Source organism: Callorhinus ursinus, unplaced genomic scaffold, assembly GCF_003265705.2.
Source record: "Callorhinus ursinus isolate GAN/ISIS: 27379988/994484 unplaced genomic scaffold, GSC_fseal_2.0 scaffold2, whole genome shotgun sequence".
NCBI lineage: Eukaryota > Metazoa > Chordata > Mammalia > Carnivora > Otariidae > Callorhinus > Callorhinus ursinus.
The window spans coordinates 53,743,294-53,757,781 of record NW_027397064.1 but is presented as its reverse complement, the minus strand read 5'-3'; the positions used below and the strand labels follow the sequence as shown (position 1 = coordinate 53,757,781).

Sequence of the window (14,488 nt, the reverse complement as noted above, 5' to 3'; positions counted from 1 at the left end):
TACAATACAGTAAAAGGTTAAATCCAAATAGTCACTGTACTTGAACACAAACAATTTGTATCTTTTGCATGAGTTTAGATCTATGTGTGGTCATGGGGAGGCACATGCTGTGGAAACTGAATTTGCTGGGAAAGGAAAGCGGCTCGTAGAGCCAGTGAAGAATGAATGAGTCATCCTGGCAGGTCTGGACGTCAACAGGCCATCTCCTGGAGTAGGACACTCAGTCTCCCTCTGGTCCCACGGAGCAGTGTGGCAGATCCCCTTTACACAGTCCTGGTTTCAGATCCCCGGCTGTTCCCATTCCAAGCACGCTGACTTTGAACAAGTCACTTACCCTCCTTCCACCCCAGCTTCCTCGGCTCAGGTTGATCCTGAGTGCAGAGCAATGTTCTTCCCAGTGATCTCTGGGTAAATCATTTTCTTCCTTGGATTCCAGGACCCTGTGATTTTTAGTTCCTTTCTAAATGCGGGCCAATGGCATTGTTGAGTATGTTAAAAATACATGTACACTTCCCGGAACAAGGTGGTGCTCGGTCACTGAACTATGAGAATTTGGAGGCAAACCCAGGGCACTGGAGATGAGCAGGCAGAGAAGCAGTGAGGCTTGCTGCTCTCTCCATCTCCCTCCTACATGGTGATTCTGCTTCCTCTGAGGAATGGGAGAGACACTCTCTTCTTCGAGAGTAAACCAGTAAAGGTTTGTGTAATCTTTGAAAACCATGGGATTTTCTTTTTCTTTTTTTAAAGATTTTATTTATCCGACAGAAAGAGATACACAGCGAGAGGGAACACAAGCAGGGGGAGTGGGAGAGGGAGAAGCAGGCTTCCCGCCGAGCAGGGGGCCCGATGTGGGGCTCGATCCCAGGACCCTGGGATCATGACCCGAGCCGAAGGCAGACGCTTAACCACTGAGCCACCCAGGCGCCCAACCAGGGGATTTTCAATTAGCTCAGAAACGATGCTTACTCTGCTATGTTCACATTACACATTTTCCTTGAGTTCACAAGTCCTAGCTTTGTCCATTTTTCCATGTTCATTCACCACATGTTTATTTAACACCTACTGTGTTCAATGTTTTAATGCAAGAGGAATTGTTTATGTCTAGATGTCTCTAACTTTTCATTTCTGTGGAAGCACGTGAAGCACAGGGCTCAAGCCCAGCACCACTCAGCTGAAAGACCGGCCAAAAGATGATACCGAATACAAATGACATGGATATAGGAAGAGTCCACACTGCATTCAGAGTAAAATGCCAACTTCTTTGTGTGGTCCCTGCTGACCTCTCCAGGAGCACCTCTCCTCACTCTGCACCAACTATTCTAAGAGTTGCCTTCCCCTAGAAGCAGCCCTAAAGCCTCCAGACCCCTCTCCATCCCTGCTGTACCTACCAAAGTCTGCTAGACTGATGTTCCTCCTAGAGACGGGTGGTTATCAAACTTTATCTAAGTCACCGTAGGCCTTGTTAAAACACAGTGCTGAGCCCCACCGCCAGACTTTCTGATTTAGTATGTCTGGGGTGGGGCATGAGAATTGGCTTTTCTAAGAAGTTCCCAGGAATGCTACTGCTGCTGGTCCAAGATCACACTTGGAGAACCACCACTCTAGTCTACCAGTTCCCCGAGAAGAACCTCAATTTCTTTTATTCGGTTATCCCTAGCACCTAACACAGAGTCTGACATATGGTAGACATTCAAACAGTATCTACTGAATGGAAGCAATGGGTGAACTAATGAATACCTTGCTATTTCATTTGGAGATTGACAAATTCGTCTCACAGTATAAGAAGAACCCAAGACACTCCCCCATTAATATTAAGCTCCCTCGATAAATCATAAGAGACTCTTAATCATAGGAAACAAACTGAGGGTTGCTGGAGGGGAGGGGGTTGGGGGAAAGGAGGAACTGGGGGATGGACATTAAGGAGGGCACGTGATGTAATGAGCACTGGGTTTTATATAAGACCGCTGAATCACTGACCTCTACCTTTGAAACTAGTAATACAGTATATGTTAATTAATTGAATTTAAATTTAAAAAAATTAAGCTCCCTCTTAAAATGGGCAGAGGCTGAGAGCCACTACGTTGGGCTCTGAGCTACAGCACAGCACACTGACTGGTGTTGCCGAAAACTGCCATAGGAAAGTCTTCCCCTCACTACCTGAAATTTCCCCTCTAGGATCAGAGACTTGGTTTGACTGGAGATTAAAATGGTAAATCTTCTCTTCTGTTAAATATCTCTTCTTTGATAGTATTCATATGTGAATAAGTAAAAGAAGACAAATAAGCCACTGGCATGAGAACTGTCTTCAGGACCACTAAATTCATTTCAAAAATGTGATATTAAGTGCTCTTTCCCAAGACTGACACCCTAAATCAGGTCGGCCAAATTTCTCTGATCATCTGGGAGTCTTGTTTAAAATACGAATACCCAAGGCCCTCCTGCGGAGAGTCTCAATTCAGGTAGGTATGTGATGGGGCCCCTGAATCAGTCTCCTTAACAAGTTTCCGATGGGGCCCAAATGGTCGTTTTTTTAATCTCCCCAGCCGATTTTTTTTCTTTTTTCTTTTTCTTTTTTTTTTTAGTCCCCAGCCAAGTTTAATGTGCAGCTGGGAATGAGGACCACTGCAAGAACCCAGGTAACAGCTTTCCTATGAAACTATTTTTGACCTAGTATTTTTCACCTGGAACAGGTTAGGTCATAGTGCAAAAGGCCAGGTTCTCAACATGGAATGTGGCTTTGTTGCCCTTTGGTTTCCTGGAAGGAATAAATGTGTAAGGTATTTCTACCAAAGATCAAGTTTTGCGTCATGACTCTATGGAGCTCAACCCACTCCAACAATAACAATAGAGCCATTAGTCAAAAGACCTCAGGAAAAGGGGAAACTTGTCACAGGATGATGCCAATTACCCAATTATTCTGAACTCAAAAACTAAACCTTGAACACTTGTCTTATAGCATCAGAACCATGGGTATGATCTGGAGAAGTAATTAGCATATCAGAATTTTATGCTGGGACAATGTCAGGGTAAAATACAGGTAGGCTCTGGAATGTTACAGGGGATGGAACTAGGAATGGTCTTACACTTGAGTGTAAATATGGTGATGTCAACAATTAACCTTCCACTAAAAAAAATTTTTCCTGTTTATACATACGCTCTGGTGGGAAAAAAAAATTTGATGTAGTTGGATATTATGTTTTGAAAAGAATTTCCTTTGCGCTAAGTTTATTTAAGGTGAATTATAGTTTTAATTCAGAAAGTAAGAATTTCTATTTTTTTTTAAGTAGGCTCCATGCCCAACATGGGGCTCGAACTCAGGATCCTGAGTTCAAGAGCTGCACGTTTTACCGACTGAGCCAGCCAGGCGCCTCTATCTTTAAATCACAATGTCTCAGAATCATACTTGCTTTCCTACCTCTCTTCACTCTCTTGCCTTCACATCAAATCCCAAGAATAAAATCTTGCCAACACACTCTGTATTGGCCTCTGCTCAAGGATCTAAGGGAGGCCAGTCAGGCTACGTGAGGTCCGAAGCAGCTCAGTTCATTAAATTGTTTAGAATGAGCACTAACTTTTACAATTGTGTAATAAAAGCAAATGTTTTCCAGAATGGACAGTAGACAAAAGTAGAAAAGTATATAGGATTCCAGAAAACAACTCATGGGGAGTTGACAGCTAAGAAGTCATTTTTCTGAAACATAAATAGTGTTGCAAAGTGCCATTCGTTCTCAGCAAAGCATCAGCGTACAGGAGCTGCCTGGTGAGTGCTTGATGGCATTAGCTTTCTTTCAATAACTGCCCATGTTGTTCATTAAACAACTACCATCAAAAAAAATCATTTCTTGGGGCGCCTGGGTGGCTCAGTCGTTAAGCATCTGCCTTCAGCTCAGGTCATGATCCCAGGGTCCTGGGATGGAGTCCTGCATCAGGCTCCCTGCTCAGTGGGAAGCCTGCTTCTCCCTCTCACATTCCCCCTGCTTGTGTTCCCTCTCTCGCTGTGTCTCTCTCTGTCAAATAAAAAAATTTAAAAAAAAAATAATTTCTTACAAAAGAATGCTTTGAGGAATGAAAGGCTGCCAATGTGTAAACTAAAGTTCATTGCATTTTTAATAAGAATTTTGAGCACAATAAAGATTTTATACCCAAATATATTACAAAGAAATAGATGTAATGCCACATTAAACGATCACTTCATTTGCCTCTTTCTCTTTTTCCCATGCCCAAAGCCATCGCCTTCCTTTTAAAAAGGACACGGTCTGGGGCACCTGGGTGGCTCAAGCTGGTTAAGGGGCTATTGGTTTCAGCTCAGGGTCCTGATCTCAGGGTGTTGAGATTGAGCCCAGCATGGGCTCAGCATGGAGTCTGCTTGTCCCTGCCCCTCCCACTCTGCCCTTCTCCCCCCACTAAAATAAAGAAATAAAATCTTTTTTAAATAAATAAAAAGGACAAAGCCTGAGATGCATGTGATAGTCCCCGTTTTTACATCTGCACGTCTTTGGGCATCATGTAGTCCCCTGGACCCCGTTGTTCATGACAGAAGCCTGGGCCGCCTGGGCCAAAGGAGGGAGGCATTGCTGCAGGCTCATGTCTCTGCAACCCTTTCTCAAACTGGCCAAACTCATCTTTAACAATCCCTTGTGTGGGAGATTCAATAGTTGTCACGTGCAGAAAAGCCTATGCCAAGAAAGCAAGAATAAAAGCAACCTTCCTCTCTCCTACACCCAGGTTCTTGTGGCTATTTAAATGTGTTAAATTCAGACGCCTGGGTGGCTCAGTCGGGTGAGCGTCTGCCTTGGGCTCAGGTCATGATCCCAGAGTCCTGGGATCAAGTTCCACATGGGCTCCCTGCTCAGGGGGGAGCCTGCTGCTCCATGCGTGCTCTCTCTCACTCTCTGACAAATAAATAAAATCTTTAAAATAAATAAATAAATGTGTTAAATTCAATAAAATTTAAAATTCCATTCCTCGTTTGCACTAGGCACACTTCAAAGCGCTCTGCAGCCCCCGGTGCCTAGAGACCACCGCATTCGACGGCACAGACATAGAAAGGTCTGTCGGGACAGCACTAGTCTCCAGAGGGCAGAGCTAAGGAGGGGAATAACAGCTCCCTTCAACCAAGAAGGAGAGAAGGAAGACATAGGGCGATCCACTATTTCTCAGAGCATTTGTTTAGGCCCACCAAATTGGCCGCCCCTTTTTCCCCCATAAGTGCCACCCTTCCTCTTCCTCAAATCTTTCCCGTATTTCCTCAGCCCCGGGGAGGATAGGGGTGGCAATGTGTGAGAGATTTTTGAAGGCAACTTTTAAAAAAAACAAAAACAGCAAATACCTCTTGTATGCAGTTCACTGGGGTAGCTTCCATATGGATTTTGCTCTTATAATCCCTAGATGTTCAGCAGAGGCACATTTATTCAGTTATTATTATTATTATTTTATATATTATTAATGTTATTCTATATATAAGTTAACATATTTTATATGTTGTCGTTATTTTTGTCATAGAACCCTCATACTGGTTGGAATTTGGAATTCATATTCATACTGCCTCAAGTAATAGCTGTGGTAGTTGAATTTCAAAGATTTAAAAGAATAGTTTTAATATTGATGAAAACTGATCTTCTACTACTTTTAAATAAAAATCTGATTGCCGGGCGCCTGGGTGGCTCAGTTGGTTAAGCGGCTGCCTTCGGCTCGGGTCATGATCCCAGGGTCCTGGGATCGAGTCCCGCATTGGGCTCCCTGCTCGGTGGGGAGCCTGCTTCTCCCTCTCCCTCTGCCTGCCTCTCTGCCTACTTGTGCTCTCTCTCTCTCTCCCTCTCTGTCAAATAAATAGATAAAATCTTTTAAAAAATAATAAAAAAAAATAAAAAAATAAAAATAAAAATCTGATTGCCAACAATCCCACATATATTAAAAGATAAAAAGAATGATAACTGATAGTAACAAAGTCATTTTGTGCTTCATGTGGGAAAAATACAACCCTTCTATTTCCAATACACATGGGTGGAGCTGAGGAGGCTGGCTTTAGCAGACATCGTTACAGTCCCCAATATTCAGGAAACACAAAGATTCTAACTCTCTCATCCCTTTGAACTTAGACATGGCCACGTAATTATTTGTGACCAATGAAATGAGGGCAGAAGTGAATATATCACTTCCCGGCAAAAAGCATTAATTGGCAGTTCTTGACTCCATACCTGCCCTCCTTGCTTTGAGGAGCCCTGAAATATTGTACTGGCAGGTCACATCTTAAGATGAAATTGCCATCTCTCTAGGAGATGTAGAATGTAGCAGAATTTGCCACCCATCTATGTACCAATCCACACTGGACATCAAGGGTGATCAAGAAATAAACCTTTCTTGTCTTAGCCACTGATATTTGGGGTTATTTTTATTGCAAGCACAACTAGCCTATTCTGACTAGTACACCAAACCAGAACCAACATGGTCTCTCTGCTGGCATAGCAAACTGTTTCTGTTACTTAGAGCTATGAAACCAGATTTTTCCATGTGTTTGTCAGACACCCTCTGAGATGCCACTTATTATTTCTTTTAGGAATTTCCTGAGAGTGGGTCTCTAGTGAAACTCCACGATGATGCATCATTGATTTAACCTACACACAAACACATCATACCTCATGTGCCCAGAGCTGTCCCTTCAGTACTGTTTGAAATGTTACCCTTGCCCTCCGACACCATTGTTCTGTATGACGTGGGTGTAGCTTAGTGAAGCCCTCCCTGACACTTCTTCCCTCCTGTGCTCCCTGGGGCAGAACACATTGCACTATTGTTACCCAGATACAAGAAAGTGAATTCCTGGGAGGGAGGAATCCTGTTGACTCATCTCCATTTCCCCAGCACATTATCTGAGAGTAGAGAACTACTAACCATTTGAGTGGAGAATTGAATAGATGTATTTACAGGTTTGGTCATACTCTCTTTAGCCTCTCTCTATTTTTATCCCCCTCTTCCAGCACTATCTCAAATAAATACACAACCTTGTACAAATAACGTTCTATAAACACAGCTTTGGGGCCAAGTCCCTGAACGACCCATCCTGCCACTGAAATTGTATTAAACTGTGGTTAAGCTCACCACCTCTGAAACTGTCGGCTTAGATTCAGATTCCAGTTCTGCTACTTACCAGCATGACGATCCTGGGCAAGTTGCTGAACTTAGCCAGGGCTCAGTCTTCCCATCTGTAAAACAGGACCTCTGGCACAGGCTTGTGAGAATCCAGTGACTACAGGGCACTAAGTGACTGTGAGAATCCAGTGACTAAGCGTGGGGCCTGGCACAGACTCAGCGCTCCACCTGATCTCAGGGTAGTAGGTTCAAGCCCCATGTTGGGTGTAGAGATTGCTTAAAAAAAATTATTTCAAATGTGAATGATCCTGTTTGCTCAAAACAAGAGTGCTTAAAGCTGTGGTCCTCTACCCTCACTGTGCCTCAGAATCCCAGGGTGAATTTTAAGAAAAAATCACACATGCCTGGCCCAACCCCACCTAAACCCAGCCCGCCCCCGACTAAGCCACCCTGCCCCACCCCCCAAGACTCATTCTATTGGTCTCAGGTGGATACAACTTGGCATCCTAGTTTTTTACAAAATCTCCCCAGGTAATTCTCATGAGATTGAGACCCACCTGCTTAAAGAGAGCATTACATTCGGACAAGGTCTGTGTGGTGACCCAGCTCACCAGGAAAAGAAACAGGGTCAGTAAAAAAGAAGTTACTCTGCAACTTGAGGAAAGGATTCCAGGAAGCCCTATCAGGTTTTTAGGACTTGCACTGTTCGCCCCTCGGCCGGGAGGGCCTACACCAGCCCTTCACACCCGCTCCTCTGATCTTGACCCAGCTGCCTGGATTCTAGCCTGGGACCTTCACCTTCACTCCCTCTGGGTCAGCTTCATTCCAGCGCCATCTATCCCTGCTTCAGGCTCTGTCTCCTGCCCTGCCCTGACTTCTCAGTGCCCTTGTGCTGGTTCACCCACATCCTGTTTCTGACCCTGGGCTGGTCCTGGATCCCGATTCTGACCAGAACTAGATGAGACTTTTCCAGGGCCATGGTTCTGAGGAAAAACCAATACAAACCCTTCCCCCCAAAACTGAAGACTAGGGGAGCCAGGGAGGGATGCTCACCTGTTTGAAGACTGCAGAAACCAGGGGTGGCTGGCTGGCTCAGTCTATGGAGCATGCGGCTCTTAATCTTGGGGCTGTGAGTTCAAGCCCCATGTTGGGTATAGAGAGTGCTTAAAAATAAAATCTTAAAAAAAAAAAAAGATTGTAGAAACCAGCCTCTTGGAACTGAGGCTGCCAGCAACTATGCCTCAGGCTTCCCCCTTCCCAGGCCAACTAATTTTGTCAGCAAAATACCTAATAACAGAGAATATTAAACAAATATTACAGTTGTGGGGGCACCTGGGTGGCTCAGTTGGTTAAGCTTCTGCCTTCGGCTCAGGTCATGATCTCAGGGTCCTGGGATTGAGCCCCACATCAGGCTTCCTGCTCAGTGGGGAGTCTGCTTCTCCCTCTCCCTCTGCCTCTCCTCCTGCTTGTGTGTTCTCTCTTTCTCTCAAATAAATACATAAAATCTTTAAAAAAATATTACAATTGTGCTTTTTTTTTAATTTTGAAAATTTATAGCTAAAAGCTCTGGGGTTGACCCAAGAGTTTAGAAAACACTGATTTAAAACTTGCTCTTGGGGCACCTGGGTGGCTCAGTCTTTTTTTTTTTTTTTAAGATTTTATTTATTTATTTAATTGACAGAGAGAAAGAGAGAGACAGCAAGAGAGGGAACAGAAGCAGGGGGAGTGGGAGAGGGAGAAGGAGGCTTCCCACCGAGCAGGGAGCTGGATGCGGGGCTCGATCCCAGGACCCTGGGATCATGACCTGCGCTGAAGGCAGTCGCTTAACCAACTGAGCCATCCAGGTGCCCCAGGTGGCTCAGTCTTAAGCGTCTGCCTTTGGCGCAGGTCATGATTCCAGGGTCCTGGGATCGTGCCCCTCATCAGGCTCCTTGCTCAGTGGGAGGCCTGCTTCTCCCTCCCCCACTCCTCCTGCTTGTGTTCGCTCTCTCTGTGTGTCTCTCTCTGTCAAATAAATAAATAAAATCTTTAAAAAAATTTTTTTAATTAATAAAAAAGCTTGCTCTTACCAAAAAAAATGTGATATATATACCCAATGGAATATTACTCAGCCAAGAGAAAGGAAGATACCCTCCCATTTGTGACAACATGGATAGACCTTGGGTACATTATGCTAACTGAGATAGACAGAGAAAGACAAGTACTGTTTGATAATCACTTATATCAGCAAGGAGCCTGCTTCTCCCTCTGCCTGCCACTCCCCCTGCTTCTGTGCTCGCTCGCTCTCTGACAGAAAAATAAAATCTTAAAAAAAAAAAAGAGTGAAAGCAAAGAAATCAGTTAAGAAGCTACTGCAGAAATCCAAGCATAAGAAGGTCACAGGTTTGGGTGCCTGGATGGCTCGGTTGGTTGGGCGTCTGCCTTCAGCTCGGGTCATGATCCTGAAGTCCCAGGATCGAGTCCCGCATCAGGCTCCCTGCTCGGCGGGGAGTCTGCTTCTCCCTCTGACGCTCCCCCCATCATGTGCTCTCTCTCATTCTCTCTCTCTCAAATAAATAAAATCTTTAAAAAGAAAAAAAAGAAGGTCACAAGTTGAACTTGGGTGATGACAGCAGATTCAAGAGATATTTTAGAGGTAGAATTAACAAGACTTGCTGATGGATTTGATTAGGTAGGGAAAGAAGGAGGAATCAATCCTAGGTTTCTGGCTGGAACCTCTGGGAAGGACTTTTACTATAATGGAAAGATCAACAAAGACAGAATCTTTGGACAGACCTACTAATGTTCTGGCAAGTACTCAGCAAAAGGAGGAGAGGCAAGTGGAACCACCAGGTAGAAACTACAAGAGCAGTTATCACGTGTGCATTTAAACACTGGAAGAGTCTAGTGCCTAGAGTGGGTCCTCAAACACCAGTGCACCTCCCCAGGTACCCAAACCTTCAGTAATTAGGATATTTGTCAGAGAACAAAGACAGATTCAAGCATGGGAGAAGAAAACAAAGATGCAGGCACAGCAATAGATGGAGCCTGGGGACAAGCCATGAAGCAAGTACTAAGATCCAGGAATCCAGGTCCAGGGTAGAAGGAGAGCAGCACTAAAGGTCCTCTTTTCTCAGATGTATTCTCAGAATCCAGCATAGCGCTTGCCTATGTTCTGTACTCCAGTATTTGTTAAAGGGCTTTATTTATTTAATAAGTACTTATATAATGCTTACTCTGTACCAAGTACCATTCCAAGGGCTTTAAAATATTAACTTGTTTAATCCTCACAACAACCTTACGCAGTAAGAACCATGATTATCCCCATCTTTCAGATGACTTTTACAAAGTTCTCATGTTTTAGCTGCTGCAAAACACTAGTAAATTCAAAGCTGCCACAGAGAGGGTAGATGGTCATTTGTCCTTTCTACTCCTCTCCACTGTATAAATACATACTTTAATGGGCTTGATACCTTAATTTGTCTGAACCCTTTCAAATTGTGTTGTGTTATTTTCTTTGTGGCTGTTTTAAATTTCTCTCTCATACACTCTTCACTAAACACTATTTTTTAAAATCATAAGATGTTACTGTAAATCTCTATTGTTCCCAACTAACTACTGCAAAATATGCATCCACCACATTTTATTCATTCACTCTTTATGGTGGACACATAGGATGCTTCAAACACCCTGCTACCACAACCAAGACTGTGATGAACTTTTTATGCATCCCCTACTGGACTTATGGAAGATTTTATCTGGAATATATATGTAGAAGGGGTCATAGGATACATATAAACTTAATCTAAATACTGACACATTGCTTTCCAGAATGGCTATATAGTCCAGACTCCCATCAACAGTACTCGAGGGCTCCCACCGCCCACATCCTTGCCAATACTTGCTATTATCCACCTTTTACTTTCTGCCAGTTGGATGAGTATGAAGCAATAACTTGTATAAATATGCTGTTCTCTGATTACTGATAAATTTCAGCATCTGTTCATATATATTTTTGTTAGATTTGCCAGTATACCCCTCTGAAAATAATCTATTCTTATCTTTTGACCATTTCTCTGTTGGGTTTCTTATTTTCCTCATGTTGATTTGCAGTAGGTCATCGCATATTCTTTATATTAATTATTTGTTGCTTTTAAACATTGAAAATATCTTTTCCCAGCCTATTACCTGTCAGTCAAATGTACCTCCGACCTTTCTACAATTTCTAGGGCAAACAATAGGAACTTTTGATAAAATAACATTCTTTTTTTTTCTTAAGTAGAATGGAGAAATGTGAAGGCTTCAGCTTTCATAATTGTAAAATCATTCCTTCATCAAACTATGAGACACAATAACTAAGGAGAGAACCTGAAAATAAATAAATTTGAAGTTCTAATTCCCAAACAACTAAATTGGTCATTAAGGAATGCTTTTGGTATATTCTATTAATAAGCTGAAGCCATTTTTTATTTACCCCACCTTGTTCCACAAAGGATCTGAGGAAGCTTACAAGAAAACAAGCAATAAAATCGAAAAATATAAATAACCAAAAAATCAGGAACAAGGAAAACACACAGCAGAATAGAAGGTCAAGACCAGGAGGAAACTAAGAATGCAGATATGTAGGCCACAGGGTTCGATAAAATTATTAATGTTGAGCCAAAAATTTGGCTCTGAGCTTCTTGGCAACCAGAGGGAAAAGGGAAAAGGGAATACAATCAGGCACAGTCAACGATATTCTTTGTTGATAAGAGAACATACAAGTTCCTCAGGGGAAGATAAGCTTTTCCTGGCCCCGAGTTCTAAAATAATTTCTCAGGTGGGCTTCATACACGGGACAGTTCCTTCACTGACATTTCTGCGGTCAAAGCAATGTGTCTCATTTCTTGAAACATTTCTGTAAACGCTAATGGCCACCAAACTATATTCTTAAACATGGAAAGTCAGAGACCCTGTCTCTGATCTGCCACTTAAATGTGAGAGGGAGGAAATGAAGAAGAGAGGAAGACACCAAAGAAAAGTCCATCCAAGGGGTGCCTGGGTGGCTCAGTCATTAAGCGTCTGGCTTCAGCTCAGCTCATGATCCCAGGGTCCTGGGACCAAGTCCCGCATTGGGCTCCTTGCTCGGCGGGAAGGCTGCTCCTTCCTCTCCCACTCCCCCTGCTTGTGTTCCCTCTCTCGCTGTGTCTCTCTCTGTCAAATAAATAAATAAAATCTTTAACAACAACAACAAAAAAAGAAGTCAATCCAAGGGCAAAGCATTCGAGACTTCAATTTAGTTTAAGAGTCAAACCAAAAACATCTGGAAGAATTAACGACATATTAGTTAAGATAACACTATTTGCTGACATAGAAACCCCTGAAAATCTCAGCTGCTTAACACGGAATTGGGGTATGGATGCCTGGGTGGCTCAGTTGGTTAAGCGACTGCCTTCGGCTCAGGTCTGATCCTGGAGTCCTGGGATCGAGTCCTGCATCGGGCTCCCTGCTGAGCAGGGAGTCTCTTCTCCCTCTGACCCTCCGCCCTCTCATACTCTCTCTCTATCTCATTCTCTCTCTCAAAATCTTTAAAAAAAAAAACAACACTAAATTGGGGTAATTTGGGAACAGAAGTTTCTTTCTTCCTTTCTTTTTTCCTTCCTTCCTTCCTTTCATTTTCTTTTTAAGTAGGCTCTAAGCCCAAAGTGGGGCTTAAACTTACAACCCTGAGATCAAGAGTCACATGCTCTACTGACTGAGCCAGCCAGGAGCCCCTAGAAATTTGTTTCTTATTCATGTAAAGCCAAAACGAGAACCAGGCTCCTTCCATCTTGAGTCCCCACCATATTCAACATATGGGGAAAGAACAAAGAGGAGCATGCATGGGAGGTTTTTATGGGCCAGGCCCGGAAGCAACAACACATCACTTCTGCTCACATTCCACTGGCTAGAACTTAGAATACTCTCAGCCACAAATTATCAGTTGTTGGGCGCCTGGGTGGCTCAGTCGTCAAGTGTCTGCCTTCGGCTCAGGTCATGATCCCAGGGTCCTGGGATCGAGCCCCACATCGGGCTCCCTGCTCAGGGGGAAGCCTGCTTCTCCCTCTCCCTCTGCCCCTGCTTGTGTTCCCTCTCTCGCTGTGTCTCTCTCTGTCAAGTAAATAAATAAAATCTTTAACAAAAAAAAAAACAAATTATCAGTTGTGTCTTTCCAATATTTCCTCACAAATAATTTTCTATACCAAGGTTTAGCAAATTACCACATGAAGGCCAAGTCCACCTCACTGCCTGTTTTTGCATGGTTCACAAGATAAGAATGAGTTTTCCATTTCTTTAATGTTTGAAAAAGAAATCAAAAGTGGAAGAATAGGGGGCGCCTGGGTGGCTCAGTCGTTAAGTGTCTGCCTTCAGCTCAGGTCATGATCTCGGGGTCCTGGGATCGAGCCCTGCATCGGGCTCCCTGCTCCGCGGAGATCCTGCTTCTCCCTCTGCTTGCTGCTCCCCCTGCTTGTGCTCTCTCTCTGATAAATAAATAAATAAATAAATTTAAATAAATTTTAAATAACTAATCATTTTATTATAGAAAGGATACTATTTTTTGAGGATTCTAATGGTGAAAAGGTAGAGGATAAAGGTAAGTGGCTAGGAATCATATTTCATGAAATTATCTCCGAAGAAGTTTATTTATAAGTAGTTTTCTGACGATTCTGTTGGCATAGCCTTCTTTGTTTCTTGATAATTCTAGAGTCAGATCAAGAACAAAGGTAACTCCTTTTTATCAAAATGCCTTACTGACCTAACATTAACTGACAGCATTTCTTTCTACTGAAGTTTCAAAATAGGGAATATGCGCAGCTTGTACCTACACGAGACCAGTTTAAAACTTTAAGAAACAATATACCAACTTATCAAAATAAGCTTAAAAAAAACCTCAACCTTCACGTCAATAGGCGTCCCCCTTGAGCAACACGGTGACATAAAAGATAGTTTGTCTTTTAGCCACTGTGACTGTAATCGTCCAGAGCACAAAACTCCCAGTCCTGAGGACCCAGTCTCCCTGAGACCAGGATGCCCAAAACTTGGGAATGATCTGAGTGATGATTGTACCAGGATCCAATATCAAACTCTTGCTCTATATAAGAGTAAACCAAGCACAGACTGGGTAAGAGATTTGTCCAGGCGAAACAGCCAGCATTAGAATCCAGCCAACACATTTCCCACCCTATGCTTCTTCTGTACACCACAATTCATCACGCTAGGCACTGGCTCTCCGGAGCTATCAGTTTGCAAGCAAGGCTCAAGTAGCTTCCTTCTAAGATAGATAAATTCATGAGGCACCTGGGTCGTTCAGTCAGTTAAGTGCCTGACTCTTGATCTCAGCTCAGGTCTTGATCTCAGGGTCCTGAGTTCAAGCCCCATGTTGGGCTCCATGCTGGACATGGAG

The 14,488-nt window shown here is 43.3% G+C and overlaps 1 long non-coding RNA gene across 3 annotated transcripts in view; it reads right to left on the bottom strand.

Moving 5' to 3' along the window:
- Positions 1–14,488, bottom strand: part of LOC112807054 (uncharacterized) — a 124,628-nt gene that overhangs the window by 28,774 nt on the left and 81,366 nt on the right. The window contains exon 5 of one of the 3 annotated variants that reach the window (XR_012375091.1): positions 8,146–8,263. The exons of the other annotated variants lie outside the window; for them this stretch is intronic. This is a non-coding gene — a long non-coding RNA (uncharacterized lncRNA). Of the gene's footprint in view, positions 1–8,145; positions 8,264–14,488 lie in introns of those variants that run through there. 3 annotated transcript variants of the gene reach the window in all.